At 41.3% G+C, this 22618-nt stretch overlaps 1 protein-coding gene across 2 annotated transcripts in view; it reads right to left on the bottom strand.

Moving 5' to 3' along the window:
• The window catches only part of LOC109417164 (leucine-rich repeat neuronal protein 3-like), a 505905-nt gene that overhangs the window by 239641 nt on the left and 243646 nt on the right, over positions 1-22618 (bottom strand). Inside the window, exon 4 of one of the 2 annotated variants that reach the window (XM_062842285.1) lies at positions 21895-21931. The exons of the other annotated variant lie outside the window; for it this stretch is intronic. The gene's annotated coding sequence lies outside the window, so the exon portion shown is untranslated. The remainder of the gene's footprint in view (positions 1-21894; positions 21932-22618) is intronic. 2 annotated transcript variants of the gene reach the window in all.

The raw sequence follows: 22618 nt of genomic DNA, 5'->3' as shown, positions 1-22618 counted from the left end.
AAGCTTGCTTCTTGAGATTTGTGCGTCTGAAGTTCTGATGCACTCTTGAAGCGGGATTTCAAGACGTTTGTCCTTAAGATAGGGAAGCTCCAGTTGGGCTGATCGATTTGTCCGCTGAGAATACACGAGTCATTGGAAGTTTGCTTCAAGTGTCTTGAATCGAAACACTAGTCGTGGAACTGTTAAGGCCGTGCCAGGAAGAAGCTTTGTGAGGGTGAAGGCCATATATAAGATGCAAGGCTGCACTAACCCCTCCCAAGTGTTTCATTTGTTCTGAGAAATTCGCGAACAGCAAGCCTAGTTTGTTAGGTTTGGCGGAGCGTGGGTAACGAGGGCCAAAAACAAGACTCGTGATGGGCTCGCTCCGCGCTGATGAGCTGATTTTGCGTCCCGAAGTCCAACACCAGCAAAGACCTCAAGCAGGCCCTGCTGAGACTTCGAAAATCATGGGAAAGCCATGGAAACTGCGGCAGTGGCAGAACCTACGAAGCCTAAGGATCCGAAGTCTACCCAGACGGAGGCCTTCGCTTTCTCGGGTATCCAAAAGAGTGCGGCGGATGCGATTGCTTTTGACAAGCATTCGCAGAAGTGTGTGAGGCAGGCGTCAGGTGAGGAGCTACCAAGCGACGTCCACAACGTGCGTGTCACACGCAGCGTGTGATGCGACCATGCCTAGGCGAGTCCACCCTAGAAATGGGAGGCCACCGGCTTACTGGTCGACGCGAATGCGGTCCTGCGCCGCGCCTGCCTACGGGCTAGGCGGCGGATGCAGCGAGCATGATCAGAGGAAGAGCGAAACGAACGGCGGGTGGTGTTCGCCGCTGCAAAAGCCGCGCTTAAGACCGAGATAAGAGCAAGCAAAAAGGCCTTCTTTGGGGTGACGCCTACAGGATCGTTATCGCCAAGACGAGAGGTGTGATGGCTCCTACAGAGCAATCTCCAGAGATGTTGGAGGGGATCATCGGAAGACTTTTTCCGCGTCATGATCCTAGTCCTTGGCCTCCTTTCGTAGGACAGCCGGGGACTGATGAGGAGAAGGTCACCGATGTGGAACTTGCGGGGATAGCTAAGTCCCTTAGCGTAGGTAAGGCCCCAGGTCCGGACAGAGTTCTGAACCTGGCCTTAAAAGTAGCTATTGCAGAGGCTCTCGAGATGTTTAGGTCTGCTATGCAGAAATGCCTGGACGAGGGAATTTTCTCAGAAGCTTGGAAGAGGCAGAGCTTAATACTATTGCCAAAGGCGGGGAAACTACCCGGAGACCCGTCGGCATATATACCAATATGCTTGATTGTCACGGCGGTGAAGCTGCTCGAAAAGATCATCCTCAACAGAATGTTGAGGTTCATCGAGGGCGAAAATGGTCTTTCGAGAAACCAGTACGGCTTCCGGAAGGGGAGGTCCACCGTAGACGCTATCTTGTCGGTTACAAAAACCGCCGAGAAAGCACTCGAGCCTAAAAGGAGGGGAATTCGCTTCTGTGCGGTAGTGACTCTGGATGTGAGGAATGCGTTCAATAGCGCCAGCTGGTCTGCTATTGCCGATGCGATCTTGCGTCTGGGGTACCTGTACAAGATTCTCGAAAGCTACTTTCAGAATCGTGTACAAGTTTACGACACGGAGGTGGGTCGGAAGTGCTTTCACATAACCTCAGGAGTCCCGCAAGGTTCCATCCTGGGTTCGGTGTTATGTAATGTCATGTACGACGAGGTGTTGAGGTTAGAGAACCCAGTGGGAGTGGAGATTGTCGGATTTGCCGACGACATTACGCTCGAAGTCTACGGTGAAACGATCGAGGAGGTGAAGTTGACTACCGACCACTCGATCAAGGTTGTGGAAGCTTGGATGCGGTCCAGAAAACTGGAGCTGGCTCACCACAAGACAAGGTTGTTAACAACCGGAAGTCGTAGCAGCAGACGGAGATCAGTGTAGGAGAGTGCACTATCCTGTCAAAGCGTTCCGTCAAACACTTGGGCGTGATGATCGACGATAAGCTTATCTTCGGTAGCCACGTCGATTATGCCTGTAAAAGAGCCTCCACAGCTATTGCGGCACTGTCCCGGATGATCTCCAAAAGTTCTGTGGTGTACGCCAGTAAGCGCAAACTACTGGCTAGTGTTGCTACGTCCATACTTAGGTATGGCGGCCCGGCGTGGGGCACCGCGCTAAGTACTAAATGCTACCGACGGAAGCTGGAAAGTACTTACAGGCTTATGTGCCTGAGGGTTGCGAGCGCGTACCGTACCGTGTCACACGACGCTCTCTGCCTCATTACTGGTATGGTGCCTATCAGCATTATTATCAGTGAGGACATGGAGTGATTCGAAATGCGCGGCACAAAAGGCATACGCAGGACTGCCAGGATGGCCTTCATGGTCAAATGGCAGCGCGCGTGGGACAGTTCCACCAAAAGAAGGTGGCCCCATAGGTTGATACCGAGGTTAGACAGTTGGATTAATAGGCGCCATGGGGAGTTTCAATCCACCTGACACAGGTCCTTACAGGTCATGGTTGCTTCCGACAGAATCTACACCGTTTCGGGCATGCGGATTCTCCCGAATGCACAGTGTGCAATGGTTTAGAGGAAACGGTGGAACACGTTTTGTTCGTGTGCCTGCATTTCCGCACAATGCGTGACCGCATGCTTGCCACATGCGGGGAAGACACAACTCCGGACAACTTGGTCCAGAGAATGTGTAGGCATGAGTTTAGCTGGAACGCCGTTTCAACGGCTATCACCCATATCGTCTGGGAGCTACAGAGGAGGTGGCACGTGGACTCGGAGAATGGCTAGTCCACATGCAGTACAAGAGGTGGTCCAGAGGTTCAGAGTCGGCTTCGTAGGTCATACCGGTGCCCTGCGGTCGAGACCGACCCTTACAGCGATTAAGTGGCCACGGAGAGGAATTCCGGGTAGCGGTGCTGTCGTGGCGTCGGTCTACTGGGTTGGATCCGAGCCCACGGTTGGAAAGGGGTCCCCGGCAAGGGTCGGGGTAGGTGAGACCCTGCTGTCAGCAACCTTCGGATGCATGAAGGGTAGTGATACCCTTTCTTACGGGGAGGTCAAATCGGGTTGCACGTGCGCGTCAGTTCTTAATGTCTGCTACGTAGTTGGGCGCGGGCGGGGTTGACCCTGCCCGCCTTCCAAGGACAAAGGGAGTGGTGAGGACCACTCGGGAAACTGGCTAAGCGCTTGGTGGTTCCGGGGAGACGAAGGGTTTGGCGACCATATGAATGTGTTTTAGTGGGTCGAGAAGAGAGTAGTCCTGGCTTTTACTACTGTTGTAGAAGACGGCCTTAACCCCACACTACCCTAACCTTCCTGTTAGGGTGTTTGTTGAGCAGATTTTTCCCCTATGGTTTAGAAAAAAAAGGTGATCATGCCTAGGCGAGTCCACCCTAGAAATGAGAGACCACCGGCTTAGGCGCCGTCCATAAATTACGTAACGCTCTAGGGGGAGGGGGGAGTACGGCCGAGCGTTACGGCACATTCAAAAAATTTCGGGGTTTCATACAAAAAAGCGTCACGAAGGGGGGAGGGGGGGGGGGGGGGTCGAAAAATGTTGATTTTAGCGTTACGTAATAAATGGATGCTGCCTTACTGGTGGACTCAAATGATTGTGGATCTGCTCCGTACCTGCCTACGGGCTAGGCGGCGGATGCAGCGAGCACGATCTTAGGAAAAGCGAAACGAAGGGCTTTTTCCGCTTCATGATCCTAGTCCTTGGTCTCCTTTCGTAGGGCAGTCGGGACTGAGGCTGGCGATGAGGAAAGGGTCACCGATGTGTCCCAGATGGACACAGATGGAGTTCCGAACCTGGCCTTGAAAGTAGCTATTGCAGATTCTCTTGAGATGTTTAGGTTTACTATTCAGAAATGCCTGGACGAGAGAGTTTTCCCAGATGTTTGGAAGCGGAAGAGCCTGGTTCTATTGCTAAAGACGGGAAAACCACCCAAAGATCCGTTCGCATATTGACCAATTTGCTTGCTCAACACGGCGGGGAAGGTGCTCGAGGAGATCAGGTCCTCGGGATTCCTCGGAATCAGTGTTGAATATAGCGTCCGTTTGATATTCTTGAAGCTGTTCCAGGCAATAACACCTAAGCAAGGTCTTCCAATGAAGTGCAGAAAATAGGATGCAAAATTGGGGTATTTCTAGTATCTCTCAAAATACTGTACAAAACAGGATAGTTTTCCCTCGTAGAGGCGGAATGTTGGCAATTAATTCGAAAAAGCAAAATACACCATTTGGTTCATTTTTTTGCGATGCATTAAAAAAAAAAACTAAACAGTAGCCAACTTTAGGTCAATTTTCTCCTCTGTCCTCCAATGGGATCCCACTTCAGGGCACGAAGTAATAAAATCCGCCAATAAATGTATTGTGCTAAAACGATTTGTTCACTTCATTGCAGATCCAACAAGAGCGCGCGCGTCTTCCCAATAAACCCAAATTTCGGAGCCATTACACGGCGAGGGCCAATAAATAAAGCATGAACCGTGTTGTAGAAGATAGTAAAAATGAAGCACCAGTTTACTACCCATCTCCTCCCAGTTCTGGCACGATTTCCATCAAGAAAAGATTTACGTACTGCTCGCCCAAATGGGACCTCGTCCTTAACGGTGTAACAATAAAACCTGCCTTCTTATCCGCCACCACTTGTCCTCCCTGACCACAAGCTTCTTGCGTCTTCTAGCTCATTATGTACCAATTCCCCAGACAGATCGTCTTGTTCACCCCATTCCCCCGGTTTTGCCATATCTTAACCCCCACCACCTTGCTTAACACTCAGCTGATGCCCTTTCCGCACTTGGAGGAAATTCAATTTTCAAAGTAACGCCAACCGATAGCGAAAGCGAACTCTTCACACCACTCGGAAAACCAAATTAATAGCTTTTCTCGGCATGGTTGGCCTTTCCCCTTGCACACCGCATCGTCTCACCCACTGTGGGGGAGGATGGGAAGTTTCCGCGCCATAAGCAGGTTAGTGCCGAGGGACTTTTTACGACCACGCGTCCACACCAGAACCCGTCACCTTTCGCCGCCGGCCGATAATTGACCATTAATTTCAGGTCCCGCCGAAGATTAACTTGAGGAATGTGGTGCAACCCACTTGGGCCGCTATAGGGTTGTTAGAGTGTAAGAGAAAATGTGTTTCGCTGGAATAATCTAAGTTAAAATGTTCTGTTTTCGATATTCGGGCTGTGTACTCTGTGTAAATTACGTCACGCTTTTAAGGGGAGTTGTTGTAGATTAAGTCCTCTATTAGGAAAAATGGGAATAGAATATTTGTATTAAAAACTTGATTGAAAACCTAAAACATCTTGAACACCATGAAATTTGGAAAAAAATTGACATATCATTTGTTCCAAAAGCTGAACTTGGATGTGGGGTGTCAGGTATCAGGTATCAAGAGGCCGGCTCCAGAGGCACGTTATCCTCTATTTGGGACATTTGTGCCATCTCCATACATATAAGCCTGTTTCATCCACCTGAGGGAGAATGGGACAAGGGATGGGAACCAGAATAGGGAAAGGTGTACTGTAAAATGGGGAGCGGACCTGGGTGATGGTTAAAGCGCATGCTTTTCACGCCGAGGACCTGGGATCGAATCCTACTCCCGACAAAACTAACAAAATGTGAGTTCTTCCTTCGGAAGGGAAGTAAAGCGTTGGACCCGAGATGAACTAGCCAAGGGCTAAAAATCTCGTTAATACAGATTAAAAAAAAAACTGTAAAATGCATAAGCATAAAGAGAGCCTATAGCTCATTGGAGGTAGCTTGTGACGTCATGCGACTTTCAATATGACATTGAAAGGCACGTCATCGAAAGCATCCTCAATATTTAAGAAATCATCCAAGCAAAAACTACGTTTGAGCGAGTACTTTCTTGAAAACGTGTACAACTTTGTGTAAACGATTCACTGTGGACATCCCAAATTGGGAGGCATGTGAGTTCACATGAATAGGCATGTTAGCCAGACGAACAGCACAGATGTGATAATCGAAAAGGCATTTCAAGCATTTCAGAAAGAACAAGGTAATCAGATAAATCTGGAACTCATTCCTACTTCATACAACGCACGCACCCTTTCGGAATAAAACTATGGAGTAATTTCACGTCATGAAAATACCCAATAGAAAACAACAAGTGTTCAAAACATGTTTGAAATACTCAAATCTCTCTGGAAAAAAATAGGACAAACACCCATTTGCTCCTGTACATTTGAAGTAAGCAGAGCTTTTTTGGACCCACTAAGACCAAGCCCACCCGTGGGCTTAATACTACACACGCAACAGCACGTCGTTAACGATTTTTAATTTCGTTATCAACCCATTTTCGCACCGGTCGTTCGTTTCCATGTGAGTAAAATAATGATCGGTCGCCTTTGCGCACTGGTGGTATCTATTCTCTCCGTACCATCGGTTTTTTGCACTTCTGTAAATCATCGCAATATTTTGTGTATTTCTATGGGGTTATTGCAAATCTTATTCAGTATAATAATTTGTGCTCATATTATGAAACATGGGGTTCTGGATAAGACTGAAAACTGTTAGTAAAAATGGAATTCAAATAAATAATTCCCTTGGAGATTTGTACCAGTTTTGGTGCGCTTAAAGATATAATTTTCTCAATAATTTATGATTGTATTTAATCCCGGAATTCAAGCAATCTTTTTTTAAATTATATGTTTGTTGCTTACTGTATGACTTGTAGGTTGAATTTTTATCTAAAATAATATCCATCTCTTCAATATTCATGTTGCCTTTCTCGCAAGAAATTTATCTGAACTTGAGATTATGAGCATCTTTTTTAATAATTAAGTTTATTGAATAATTTCATCCCTTGCATTTCCAAGACTTTTATAACGTAGTTGTCTCCTTCACAACTTCGCGTAGGTCAAGATTCTTGAATCCTGGTCATAGTAGAAGCTGTCTTCTAACAGTCTGCGATAAGTTTGCGCAACCTTTTTTCATTAACGTGTATTTTAACATCAGCTAATTCTATACTCAGTCACAACCTTTTAGTTACAAAGCATCACTCGCAAATCTTAATATATATTGCGATCTTTTGGATGCTGGTATATGAATATTTTATTGGAAGCAGATTCTATGCGCTTGAAGTAGACTGCGTATTTGTCAAAGTACATAATGAGCCCACTCTCCTTTTTGGCACTTCATACAACAATTGCTGTATTTTAACATCCAACGCCTTGCTTTTTCTATAACGAGGAACCTACAATATGGCAGTCCTGCACACCGCCTATTTTAATTGGTGAAACTTGGCAGCTCGACTACATTTTTTAAGATTTTTATCGGTATGATTTAGTATTTACAAAAAGAAATAACTGTAGTGTTTCTATGATATCTGAGTTGAGTTAGGTACAGTCAATGCATCTTTGAAAAATCGTAACTACTCTTATCTAATCTCATACATACGCGGAATCACTCTGGAAAGCAATCGTGTTAGTTTTCTTGTCAATACTGATGCTCGCAGCATATCAGAGATATGACACATGCATCAAAGCGGCCTGGTCTACTGCGTTGTATTTACACGCAAAGATGATTCTTCGAAATACTTGGAGTACAGAATATTTTATTTCGGCAAGGTACTTTTCGAATTTACAGGGGAGGAAGGATGCGTGGACGGTGAAGTTACCCATTTCGCACACTTTCTTCCTAATGTCTCGTTTATTTAATTTATATTTTTAAATTTATATTTAATAAACCACCCACTGACGACCACCATTTTCAAAAACAGCAATCAAACCAAAACTCTTTTGCCTTTTTGAAATATACACGACAAAACGAAACGCGAGGCACAGCTCTTTCAAAGCGGAGGATCTCAGCCCGGAAAGTGAAGAAAGAAAACCTTGTGGTCACTTATTACCGTCAAATAGTTTCTTTTCGGGTTAGAAAATACGCACATCTTCTTACCGGAATCTGCGTCGGATGACGATAATTTTGAAACTTGTCGGAACGAACTTTGCGAGTTATTTATTTGGACATTTTTCTAAATGTGCGAAACTAAGCTTTACTTGCTGCGTAGAAAACCCGGCTCAAACATGTACGTGTTAAAACAGCAAAACTCACTGAATCACTGCGTTTGTATTGTCACTCTATCACAATTCTATGTCAGACAATTTGTTGTGTTATTCGTGTAACGATCTATGATATTGATTGGTTGTAAATTTCAAATATTTGATGCAAACTAAAATAAATTCCTACCTATACAAAACAAGAAAATCATTCTCTAGAAACTATATACCTGGCAACAAATCCATACTCATGTTCTTTCGTCTCCTCTTTACGCTACCCAGAGAGCTAAACGCGAGAGAGCGCACGAGCCTACGGATAGAGACCGTACTTTGCGTGTCTCTATATTCTAAGCCCTGCTACGAACCGTACGTAAACTTTTCGCTTTCGAGCCCTACTTAGCAGCGACCGGTGCGGTTCGCTTCTTTGTTCGGGTCTCTACTTAACGTTAAAACGCTTGATCGAGCCCATGAGTGGGCTTGGTCTAAGTCGATTATATAGCAACAATTCTCGGGACGGAAGCTAGTGATTCGTAACTATACAAAAGAATGGTTTATCCGGAGATATTTGAACAGATCAGAGTTCCATTCAGGAATACCTCTTGCGGTCCACACAGACCGCAGAGGACAAGCTTCTTTCAAAGCAATATTTATGGTGTATCACAAAGGAGGGCGTTTTAGGCACACAACCACAATAAAACTCTCTTGGAGTAGCAATGAGAGCGAGTTATCCATAAAATGTGATCGCAAGCAAGTTTGTTGAGCAGGGACACCTAAATACGCAAATTTTGCGAAGGAACACTCACAAGTGCAAAGAAGATCAAATGGAGACTCCTCATCTGACACATGCCAATCAGTCAACTCATGACAAATTCTGCTCGTGCAGAGTTGGGTTAGGTGCAATTCTATGTTAAGTTATCCATGAACTGTGCTACCCCATGTAATCCATCAAACTGAAGCATCTCAATTTAATGTTTGAGCTACCTCACAAGATGTAATCATCGTAGCAATATTGTCAAATATTAGCGAAAAGATGCTGAATACAAGAGCTTGCTTGAAGGCATTCATAAGGAAAGGTTAAAACATACTGTTATTCTAAGATATAGCATGCTCGAGGCACGACACTTCATTTATAATGAAAGAAGCAAAACTGGGTTCACAAGGTAACCTATACAGAAGTTACCCTACGAAAATGAACTCTTTGAAGTAGAGCCACTTGGGCTATGCACGCTTTTCACGCTGAAAATTGATTTGAGGTTTCCTAGCCGTAGCCACTACCCAAACTAGACAGGATAACACTCTTCACAATCACAGCATAAAAAGGAAACATCAACGACAAACCAAATCGGTGTCAATTGAAAAACCTCAATGACGAAAACGCATTAAGCGAACCCGTATAGGTAGTAATGTAAGCTAATTTACAACATTTTAATAATCCCGCCCCCCATTTAACGTCAAATTTGAGACTTAAGAAGGGCAACTGATTATCTCTGAGAAACGCAAGGTCCACTGCACTATTGCTCCGGTTAGCGCAGTAATGGCGTAATACTGTGGAGGACGCCCTAATTCTCCACAGGCTCCGTTTGTGGTTAGGTTTTTATTAGACCCCCCCTAACCATCCATTCCTTGGCACGGTAAGCGTAAAGCTGCATAACACCATGAATTAGGGGTCACCTGTTTGGTGGACTCTTAACACTGGACCAGGTGGTCCGTAGTGTTATTCTTAGCCAATTGAGACAACCGCTACCGACACTACACAGCTATCTAGGCTGATCGCGAAAAGAAGTTAACATTGATGGTTAACTTCCAAACGAGCCCGAACAGCCCTGTTTATATGCATTCATTAAGGCTTCGTCAAGAATATGAAAAGGTGTTTTATATTCTGGGATGTTCTAGGTGTTCCAAACTGTCCTATAGTGAAGTCCTTCAAACCTACAAGAATAATATTATGTTTTTTCGCCACAAATAATAGCATTGCATAATCTAGTGGTATCTGCGAAGCTCTTGACATCTACAATGTCATTTATAGACACTGTTGGCATATTCCAGGTCAGCCAAACTACCTTGGAGTTCAGAACTTCTGGTCCACACTCGTAACAGTAACCACATCTGTTATACTGAGTGACGTTGCATAATTAACCGCAGTTACTGCGGCAATCTGAAGTCTACTTTTTATTATAAACCTTTGGGACAGCCAGGTTCGCCAAACTGTTTTATAATGAAGTCCTTCAAATCTGCAAGAAAAACTCATGTGTTTTCAACAGCATAGCATAATCTGCTGAGATCAGTGAAGCTCTTGAAATCTCAAATGTCATTCAGAAACACTATGGGAATGTTCCAGGTCAGCCAAACTATCTTTGAGTTCAGAACTTCAGGTCTACACTCATTACATCAGCTATACCTGACGTATTTAGTAACGTTTCATAATCAATCGCAGTGACTGGACCAACCTGAAGTGTACTATATGTTATTATCAACCTTTGGGACGTTGAGGGTCGTCCAAACTATCCTGAAGTTTAGCTCTTGATAGTCACAGTAATTATTCTCATAATGCAATTTGAACTGTAATCTGTAATCCCCACATCATAAGTCATTTCAAGATAGTTTTGAGACAATCCAGATCAACAATACTACTCCGGAGACCATAGCTTCTGGATTACACTTGTGATAATAGCTTTTGTCACTACGTTGAGTAGTGTTACATAATCCACTGTACTTACTAAAGTAGTTAAAGGAAAAATAACCGTTGCTATATTTTTGGGATATAATGGGCCTTCTTGCTGTTATGAAGCTTAATTGATAAAAACAACCACTGTAACTTTCAGAAGACTTACTGAACATGATGGATCGTTGCTTTGTATAATGAAAAAAGCTACCGTTACACCAGTACACTTTAGTATCTAAACTCAAATCAGTTAGGATGACCTAGGATATCCCGAATGATCAGATATTGTCTATTAACCTTTCAGAAGACTTACTGGACATGATAGATTACAAATCGTAGCTTTGTATAATGAAAGATGTTACTGTTATACCCGCAGACTTCAGGATCTACACTCAAGAACAACTTGGATGACCTAGGACCTGACAGCTCTAATATTGTCTATTAACCTTTCAGAAGACTTAAGGGGCATGATAGTTTACAAGTCGTAGCTTTGTATAATGAAAGAAGTTACTGTTTCACCCGTAGAATTTAGGATCTAAACTCAAGAACAGTTTGGATGACGTAGGATATCTTGACTGGTCCGATATTGTCTATTAACCTTTCAGAAGACTTACTGGACATAATAGATTACAAATCGTAGCTTTGTTTAATAAAAGAAGTTAACGTTACACCCAGGGTTGTGCAGTTTCAGGATGATTATTGTCGAACGACACTCGCTTTAACCATTACTTCATAGACAAACCCAGTCCATCAAAACATAATCGATTCACGCAAAAGCCACTCAAGCCAACCCACGTTCAATGCAGAGTCAACCACATCCAACAGCAGCGATCGTCTCTTGTTTTCGAACCACACGATGAAACACCGAAGCGAGTTTTTGTTCTACGCCTTGCATTCATATTCATAGGGCATGCTGTTTTTGTGTTTGTTGTGCCATGCAATTAACAATTTGACCTTCTTCCTGGCCCTTTCAGATGGGAGTCATCCAGCAGTGAGTGACATAGCTCTGCGTCGGAACGACTGTTAACAAACGTTCGGCTGCTCAGGATATTTGCAAAGAAAGAGCGTGGCGTCAGCAGTACCAATGCGTTCGTCTCCAAAGTGTTCGTTAGCAACATAGAGACAGTCGGCTGTAGCGTTGATGGAGGAAGAAGAGCAATGTTGATGATGCGGCTTTTTCGTGTTATGATGGTGATAATACACAAGACTGGTTACACCCATAGACTTTAGGATCTAAGCTCAAGAACAGTTTGGATGATGTAGGACATCTCGACTGGTCTGATATTTCTATTAACCTCTCAAAAGACTTACTGGATATGATACATTACAAATCGTAGCTTTGTATGATGAAATAAGTTATCGTTACACCCATAGACTTTAGGATCTAAACTCAAAACCAGTTTGGATGACCTAGGATACCCGACTGATCTGATACTCTCTATTGAACTTACAGAAGACTTACTAGAAATGATAGATTACAAATCGTAGCTTTGTATAATGAAAGAAGTTAACGTTACACCCGTAGACTTTACGATCTAAACTCAAGAACAGTATGGATGACGTAGGATATCTCGAATGATCTGATACTGTCTATTGAACTATTAGAAGACAGACTGTGCATGGTAGATTACAAATCGTAGCTTAGTATGATAAAAAAAAAGTTACCATTACACCCATAGACATAAAGATCTAAACTCAAGAATAGTTTGGATGACCTAGGATATTCAGAAGAAAATATTCTACCGTTTTTATGCTATTGACCACCAAAAGTACAGAAAAGCGAAGAAAAACTCCTTAACCCTAAAAGGGATACCTGGGGTCCATTGGACCCCAGGCGCCTTTCAGAGCTCGTCTTTGATGTAACACACTCAGCGAGGTGACGAAACTGAGGCCATGAAGGTATCCCTTTTAGGGTTAATAACGCTTGGGAAAATTCCGGCTCCAAAGGGTTAAACTTGATTTTCAACGCACGTTACAACGCTGGATGGACGAAGTCGAGGTAACTTAATTCTGTTATCAACTGGTCGATAGAACTTCTGTAGCCCATTGAATGCTTTTGAGATAAGATTCCAAAAGGTAACATCAAGATCTATCTCGTCGGCACATATATAATGCAGCAAGTAGGGAGGAGCTTTTGATTAGGCTGTTTCATTTACCGAAGTAGGTCTCATACTTGCCAAAGATCTGTTACCAATTTCATACAGAAGATCATGCAAATTTTGAAACAAAAAAAAATAGGAAATTTGGGGCTTACTCTCATTTATTAGTGTCAACTGTCAACCCTATTTTCCATAGAACCACGTATCTCATCTTTTCCCTTTCTTTTATTCCTCCTGCTCATTATGCCATCCAATTGCCCAAACAGAAGCCAATAGGTTTCGGTCGACGTCCCCCCTTGGGAGTGCTGTGCTACTAACTGCTGTGCCATTACTAAAACGACTCCTTCACTTACGATGACTATGGACAAACGACCAACCGGTGACGACGAGTGACAGACTGGTGCGGTGTGGTAGGCAGATGTGCTAATAACCAGTTGCTCGTGTCGACGACGACATCGTCGTCGTTGTCATTCGGAATGTGATCTCCCCGGGGGACATCAAATCGCTCCATTCGTTGAGGACTGATCCGGTTGATGGCCAATCGGACACGCCTTCCCTTGGCCCTGTGCGCTCGCTCGATGATGGGTTGCATACAAGCGAGTCATGCGAGTCCCGAAGAATTCAGTCAGTTGGTCGGCACATTAGTTGGAGGCCAAGATTTATGACCTACTCTAGCAGGCAGACAAAATATGGCAATATTTAATCAAGATTTATACAAATTTCCTCGCACCCGGAATGGGCACGCGAGTGCCATTTGATCTACGGTTGGTTTCACTAAGCTAATTAATTTTCGGCGGTTTATGTGTTTAGTGCTGCGTTTGGAAAAGTCGTGGCGGGATTTCCATTGACTTTGGCAGCGACAACGACGGCAGTTGTGTCTCTGTGAAATGCATCGAATTGCAATAGAAGACTGACAAGAACAAAAAATTCGACAATTAATTATCAGTCTAATGGAAATGTGCCACGGATAAAAAATCTACTACCGCAGACGTCGATCCCAGTGGCATACCTAGGCATGAAATTGGCTTTGGAGCCGAAGGCAAACGTCCATCGTACATGTATGTAAAATAGTGAGTCGTCAACCCTGAAGGAACAACATTGGTCTGTGACGAACAAGTTCCTGCCTCATGTCTTTGGTGGTAAAGACCAGCAGCTAAGACCCGTTTGGGTACTGTTGTACTTCTGACTTTCGATAGTTTGCGAATGTTCGCCCAGGGCGTCTGTTCACCAAAGAGAAACAGCTCAAACAGCGTCTGTTCAGGCATCCAGCGGCTAAATATAAAATGCTTCGTTACCCAATGCTGTCACGGTAAAATCAAAGCTTAAAAAATTTTCAAAATTGTAGGGCTCACTATATTTATGTTATTTGGATAACTGTGTTTATATTGACAAACGTAGTTCAGAAAGAAAATTCTCGCAGGAATTCTTCGAAAAATTTCAGCAAAAAATCCTACAATGATTCCTTCAGGTATCCCTATGGAATATATTCCTATCCATGCCTTTCTTTGAAAGTTTCATGCTGGAATTCATCCAGAAATTTCCTCAGGAGTTCCTTCGAAGATTTCTTCAGAGATTATTGCAGTTATTAGAGGAGCAATTACAAAATGATTACTTGTAGGAATTTCTGCAGAATTCCCTGGAGGTTTTTTGAAGGATTTAATAGAAAAATCTTCAAAATTCATGCAAAAACTATTAGAAGTATCACTTATTGAAATTCGTGAATCCTTAACCTTCTTACGGTGTTCGGGTTAATATGATCAAGACGAGGTGCGCCTGACGTAACACTGTAAGATGGTTAAATACAAAAAGAGTTTCTAGAGATATTTTTTTGCAAGAATTCCTGATAAATAATAGAAGTAATCCGTGGAGAAATATTTGAAAGAATCCAGCAATGAAGCAGTTTCTGAAAAAATCTTTAATGGAATTGTGTAAAAAATCACTATAGGCGTTTCTGGAAAAAATCCTGGAGAAATAAATGAAGTAATTCCTAGAGCAATAATTGAAGAAACTCCTAAGAAAACCTATGGTGGAATTCTTTGAGAAATTATGAGAAAAGAATCGGAAGTAGTTCTTTAATATATTAGATAAAGATTTTTCTGGGAGTGCTTATGGATTTGAAGTATTTTCGAAGGCATCATCTAGAAAAAATTCTACAAAAGTTCCTGGACAAATCTTTGTGGACATTTTCAAGGACTATTTTTGTATAAACTTCTGAATGTATTTATTTAAAAGTTTCGTAAAGGAAATCCTGAATAATTTGTTGGGAAAATATATGGAGGAATATAGGCGGAACTCATGAAGGCGGGAACTCCTATACTTAGGGGTATTTCTGAAGAAATCTCCGAAAGATTTCTGGAGCAAGTTTCAAGAAATTGCTGGAAGATTTTCTTAAAAATATTAGTTTAAAGTCCTGAAGTAAGCCCTAGACGAGTTTTAAAAGGAGTATGTGAGCCCTTGACTTTTTTTTAAGAATCGCTGGAACAGTTTCTTAAGAAACCATTTCTTATGAAACCGTGAATCTTTAGAGAATTGTCTGAAGGAACCTCTGAAGCAATTCCTGAAGCAATCTCTGGAGTTGTTTTCAAAGAAGTTTCTGGAAGAATTTATAAAGAACAGTTTCTGAAAGAAACCCTGGAGAACTTTGGAAACGAATTCTAGGATTTTTTTTTCTATTTTTAATCGAATTTCTTGGAGCAATTTCGGAAGAATACATGGAATGGTTTATTAAATAGTTCTTGGATATATTTATGGTAGAAACTCAAGAGTACTTTAGAGGAATTTCTAAAGGAATCCCTGTAAGAGTTTTTAAAGAATTTCTCAGAGGAATCCCAGGCAATTTGTTTTTTTTTTAAGATTCCATGGAAGTTTTTCTGAAGGAATAATGGCACTATGAATCTACGAAAAAATCCATGGATGATTTTATACATGAATCCCTTGAGTAATTTCTGAAGAAATCTCTCGAAAAATTCCTTAAGCATTTCTTTGAAAATTCATTGAAGAATTTCTGAAGTAATCCATGCTGCATTTTCTAAATTATTTATTTGAGAAATTTTTGAGTAATAGCATAAAGAATTTCCAAATAAATCTCTTAAGAAAGTTAACTACTAAGAAAGATATTTTGAGGGAATTTATGCACGAATCCTTGCAGAAACTTTCGGATGACGGCCTGGTGTACTAGTGGCTACTGCTTCTGATTCGTATGCAGAAGGTCTTGGGTTCAATCCCTGGCCCGCCTCTTTCCTCCAACTTTCTTTATTTTTCCTTCTACTTTCACTCTCTCTTTCTTTATCTACATATACTTCATGTATATTCACATGTTCATAGCCATCGCTAGAATTGAAAACGAATTGAAAGAGTTGTTTCCCTTCCTTTCAACTTCCTCAGCACAGTTTATATATCACCTGCAAGTTCTGCAACCAAAGCGAACAGTGCTGCTCGATCTTCACCTACCACACAATCTATTACCTTACGAACACTATATCCCTTATCCATGGAATGCATCACCGACCCAACAGTGACTCCCAGTTCACCCATCCTATCCGTCTAACAAATACCCCCAGTCCGTGCGGTTTGTGAGGACGCAGGGTGCTGTCGATCTCTAGTAGCAACAGCCATCACACTCTAACATTCATTTCCCTTCCCAACTGACTTGTAAGGACTGGGCTGGTGCCGTTATTGGTCAAAATGTATGAGCTGCTTAAATTGCACTTTGAAAATAAGTTGGAACACTCTCTTATTATTTAGATCTCAGTACAATTGGTAACAGCTCAGATCAATCACAGAGGAGCAACCATTGACATGTATAAGTCAGATTTGATTACCAAATTAGTCATGAGAAATTAGCCGAGGAACAAGTATGAATTCAATCATGATTGGTTGTTGCTTTACCTAATTCCCGTCAAAACCCCTATTAACATCGAAATTTTTCCGGCATTTCGTCCAAGGGTATCTGCAGGAATTCCTCCACGGATTCTCAAAGGATTTTTTTTCTAAAATTTAGACGAGGAATTCCTACAAGAACTCTTCAAGATATATCTCAACTCTTTTCAGAAGCATATCTACACATTTTTACAGGAACTCTTGCAGATTTTTGTTTTTCAGAAATACATTCACAGATAGCTCCAGAAATATTATCAACACACTCAAATAAATTTGTAAAAGGATTTCTTCATGAATATTCCTGGAGTTTATCCAGGGTATGGAACCGTTTTGAGGTCCTATTTTGGACACTTTAAGCTATTTATGACTCATTCATATATTTTTTTTAATTATAACTGTTTTGTTTAGGAAATGGAAGCCTTGTATCACCACAGCATCGGCAATGGATATTTCAAGCGACGATTTAATTGCTTATGATTTTCATTATTATTTTATAATACCATTTGTGATGGAACACCTACTCTTGTTTCGAGTTGAACAACTTTGCTGCATTGATAGACCTTTCCTTTGGCAATTTTTGATTTTTTGCGTATTCCTATGCAGCACAAAAGAGGTACAGCCAATGCATAACAACGATACGGCTTTTATTTTCGTCTGTTTTTTTTTTCTTTTAGTTAAAGCGGAAAGTGCTCTAAATTGGTCCCCCAAACTATGCCATACCCTATTTCTCCAGGAAGTTCTTCGGAAATTTCCCCGGGAATTCCTTCAAAAACTTGCCTCTGGAGATTCATTTAAGAGTATTTTTACAGGTATTCTACTTAGCTTAGCTTAGCTAAGCTTCGATTGGCTGTACATGTCAAAATTGAAACTCAAAGAAGACCCGATTGGTTCTAACAATATTTTTAAAAATTTCTTTATTAAAAAATTTCATAGGTTTCAGAATTTTCAGAAATTGCAACAAGGGATTTATTAAAAAGTTCTTTCATGAAATTTTTCAGAAATTCCTCTATTTTTTAATCCTGAAGAAATCTCAATAAATTTTTGGGGGAACTCTGTAGTTTTTCATGGACAATTTTTTGAAACAACTCCTGAGGATACCTCTGGATATTGTTTGAAAAATTCCCTAAACATTTTCTGAAGGAATTAGTACACAAAAATCTCTGAATTACTACACAGTTAGAAAAAATCACCGACTTCGACAATATTTTACCAAATTTTCAACCGTTAAGTTTTTTTTACTGGAAAAAAAATATAGTTAGCAACTTTTAAAATTGCCAATGACTCTATTCTGCAGTAATATCCGCAGAAGTTGTGGAGATAATATCTAAACAAATTATTGGAACATTTCTAAAAGAATCCGTGAAGGAAGATCTAAATAAAAAATTGGCATTTTCTGGAGCAAAACCCCTTCCAGAAGAATCTCTTGAGAATTGTCACTATGAATTTTCAAATAAATGCCTGAGATAATCCCTGAATATTTTGTGTATTGCCTGAAGGAATCTCTGGATAAATTCCAACATTAACTTCTAATAGAGCACCTGTAAAAAATCTGTATTTCTAACGGATCATTCTGGAAGAAGTTCTGAAAGAATTTCCAAACCTTTTGAAGAAAGTTCTCATGGAGGTTTATCTTCGATTCCTAGAAAAAGTTCAGTTCCTTCGGCATTCTTAAAAAAAACTATAAAAATTCTTGGAGGCATCCCAAAGGAAAACTGGGAGAAGTTCTGATAATTTTCCTGAAGGAATTTTATCGAAAATGTTTGAGAAACACAAAAAGGAATGCATGCATGTACTTCTGCGGTAATCCTTGAAGGGATTTCCTAAAGAATCCCTAAAGGACTTCCGGCAAAAGGAATTGATTTAGGAACTGCTGAAGAAATCCGTGAACTAGTTTCAAGATAAATCTTATGAATAGTTTCTTGAGGCACTCCTCAAGAAGATCTGAGGAAAATTCCTGAAAATTTTTTGGGACATTTTTGTTTAAAAAAATACATGGACAGGAATGCATCTTACGGAATACCTGGGGGAATCTTTGGTAAAATCATTGCTGGAACCATGCAAAAAATCCTGCAAGAATCTTCCTTCTATGAAAATTGCGGAAAAAATTGATATATGTATCCTGAAAGTAGTTTCTGACGGTGTCCCTAGAAGTAATCGTGGAAAAAATCTAAGAAGTACATGACAAGCAACACATGTTGAAGAGTCTTGGAAAAAAATCATACTGAACTCATAAAAGGAATTCTTACGAAAATGTCTCTCCCGACAAATGTCAGTGTCAAGTGTCATTGGGGTGACTTGTATTACCTGTTGACTTAGTGTAAATAAATAAATAAATAAATAAATAGATAAATTCTCAATTGTGGTCATTTCCATGTGGGCAGTGTTGTAAAATGTAAAAAAAATGTCATTTGGTTATTTGACTATATCAATGACTCCAGCAAGAAATGTTTATTGACTATATCGTTATTTCACTATAACTAATCAACATTATTGAAGGTATATGTTCACGGATCGAAATTTGCACTATAAAAGGTTGAATTGGAAAATGTCATGACATTTTTTTCATAACATTTCCGTGACATTTCACAACCCTGCATGTAAGACATACCAGTATAGTACCTACTGAAATATGGAAACCTTGAATAACCGGCTCTGATTTCACCATGATTGCACTAAAAAAGAAAGAAAATCATTTCATCCTTGAATCAGTGATTCTTCCCTTTATTGATATGTTTGCCAGTGTACGCCTCTGTCACCAACACAGCACCGCAAACTGAGTGATGTGCGGGCTTGAAAATTTGTCTGACATGAGCGTGAAAATCTGACGACTGCCGCGCCGGTTTCCACTGACTGAAGATAGACACTCGGTCTTCCCGGATTGAGCTCCTGGAGTTTCGGTAATCTCCGATCAGAGAACGGAAAAAAAAACACCGCGAAAGAAGACAATCCCCAAACAACGAGCGTTCCCCGATTTTGGTGGGGCGAGGAAAATTTATGTTGTCTTTAACAAACATATTTGTGATATTTTCCATTTGGCGCTTCGGTGTTTTGTTGTTTTACTTTTCCAGTCACGACCGGGGTGGCGATGGCGGCGGTGGCGCGGTGGAACGTGGGATCTCCTTGTCTTTCTCAACATCTCAACTCCGAGCTGACTCCGGTTGTTGGCAAGAAGCGCGCGTCTTGTCTTGACGTGGTAATTTTTCATTTGGTTGTTTTGGCAGCGGTGGAAAACATGACATTGCCTTGCGCGATCTTTTTCACGCGTTGCTGGTTGAAGACGGTGAAGGTAGGAGGAAGGTGGGTGATATGTGTGTGTTTCATGATGATGATATTTTTAATCCCAAAGTTGAGAACAACAAGAATTAGGCGGACTAATTTTGAAACACGGGAAAAACGGGGTTCCGATGGAGAAACGCGTCAACGTAGGAGTGATTTCTCATCCTCGAGAGTGCTAGAGGTGTGCGCCGTTGCTGAAAAATGTTAGATAACAAACTAAATTGGATTCTTTAGGGGTATCCGGATTATTTCATAATCAGATTCTCCACCCAAAACTTAGTCGAAATCCAAAATTTCATAATTTTTGGAGTCCGGGAACTATTTTTAAAATGCATTTAAAGTTTGTATGGGGAAATTTTTTTGTTCGGGTCGAACTGTCACTTTAGCGATTGAACTGTCATTCTATCCACGAAAATTAAAACTGTTTTGTTGATTTAACCATCAAAACAAAGGTGTTGAAATCCAATTAAATCACGTTATACTCAGAAAAATGAGCTCTTTCGATTTGGCTATAGAAAATAGCAATATTTTATTCACTAAACAACCCAATTGCTCTGATCGTAAAAATATTAGGGGGATTCACTTAACAGCGTAAACTGATTAAACTGATTAAACGTCGCGATCATCAAGGCAATCTTCGATTATTTCATTCGCAAAATCATGAAACATTTCAAATAAGCAGAAAATCATGGCTTACGCAGCAATTTAAATCTGTTTAGTGAATACCTCTAATGATAAATATCCTTGTTTGATTTGTATATAGGGTATGTGTGCCATCAGTAATCTCACGCTCCCATATTCATCCTATTCGAAAACAATTGATTGACTCCGTTCTTTTTGTTTTCATGGGTGCTCACTTCTAACAAAAAATACAAAAATATTAAACAAAACAAACAGCGAAATCCTTTATTTGGCGTAGGATGAAAATGGGAGCCACATGCTTAATAAGGGAACCAATACCCTACTAATTATTTCATAAAAGTACAATATTTTTCTATATATGTGGGTGTTGGCACACAATAAAAGTATGCTACTAAGAAATAATACACATTTAACTCTATAGGTGAATCCGAATGGTCCCCCATTGTAGAGGCGCTGAGTGAGATAAGGAGAAAATAGTTTGTTTACAAAAAAAGGTAATTTTTTTGTCGTCAAATTTTACTAATTTTTTGCTCTAGAAGTTGCTATTTTCCATTTGCAATGGCTTCCATTATCATCATTCTTGATGCCCACGCCGACAGACACCGGATTGGCCAGCTAACAAAAAATCCGGAAGATCGCCCGCCGGAGGCATAGCAAGAGCTCCTCAAATTAATCACACAAATTGTTCGTAAATACCTACCGTATCTAAGCGCACCTGAAAGAGAATTTAATTTTCTTTCCAAAAAGTGCTCGTTTGTTTCTCTACGATGCGGAATTCGATATGAAAAAGTGAAAAAAGTGCACTTTGCCTATACTGCACCATGTGAAATTTTGGTGGAGCCACGTTTTTCATAGGGTTCACATTCCTGTCACCAGATGCGGAGGGATCGTTAGCTTTCGTTGGATTTAACTATATATTTTGCCTTGGTGGTTGCTATTTTCCATTTGCAATGGCTTCCATGATCATCATTCTTGATGCCCACGCCGACAGACATCGGATTCGCCAGCTAACAAAAAAATCCGGAAGATCGCCCTCCGGAGGCATAGCAAGAGCTCCTCAAATTAATCACATAAATTGTTCGTAAGTACCTACCGGATCTAAGCGCAACTGAAAGAGATTAAATTTTCTTTCCAAAAAGTGCTCGTTTGTTTCTCTACGATGCGGAATTCGATACGAAAAAGTGAAAAAAGTGCACTTTGCCTATGCTGCGCCATGGTAAATTTTGGAGGAGCCACGTTTTTCATAGGGTTCTCATTCCTGCCACCAGATGCGGAGAGATCGTTAGCTTCCGTTGGATTTACCTTCGATTTTGTTCGTTATCAAATGTTGTGCGAAGGTCTGAAAAACACAGAACAAAAGTATACAGTTAAGAACCTGAGTGACACTAGATGGTCTTGTCGGGCAGATGCAGTGAAAGCTCTTTTGTTTGGATATTCTGCTATTAAACACACCTTGATTGGAATATCTACCAATGCAGATGAGAAGGACATCGTGAAGAATGAAGCAATGGGGCTCTGTAAAAAAATGGCACTTCTCGAGACAGCGATCTATACCCAGTTTTGGCCTGACATCTTAGAAAGGTTCAATGCAACAAATTAGTTGTTGCAGAATAAAGCCACAACTCTAAAAGCTTCCTTGGCGAGTCTGAAGGAATACGTGAGCATGAAGAGGGACAAATATGAAGAGTATGAACTGAAAGGCAAACAAATGTCAGGGAGTGATCATTACGAAGCTGTTAGAACACGAGCCCCTAACGTACGACTTAACCCACTTGGTTCACGGAAACCAGATGCATCGAAGCTTCCACTAGGAGAAAAATTCAAAACCGAATCGGTTCTACCACTGATCGATCAGCTAGTCAGCTCTCTCGAAGGCCGAATAGTGGCTTATCAGCAGATATGTGAACAATTTGGGTTTCTGTCAAACATCGATATAAGTCCTTCTGAATTGGAGCTTGCCGCAAAGAACCTAGTAGCCGCCTATCCGAATGATTTGGAACCTGGATTAGGAAACGAGTTGGTCCAG

Source organism: Aedes albopictus, chromosome 3 (assembly GCF_035046485.1).
Source record: "Aedes albopictus strain Foshan chromosome 3, AalbF5, whole genome shotgun sequence".
Taxonomy (NCBI): Eukaryota; Metazoa; Arthropoda; class Insecta; order Diptera; family Culicidae; genus Aedes; species Aedes albopictus.
The sequence above is the reverse complement of the archived record's forward strand: the minus strand, read 5'-3'. Positions and strand labels throughout refer to the sequence as shown.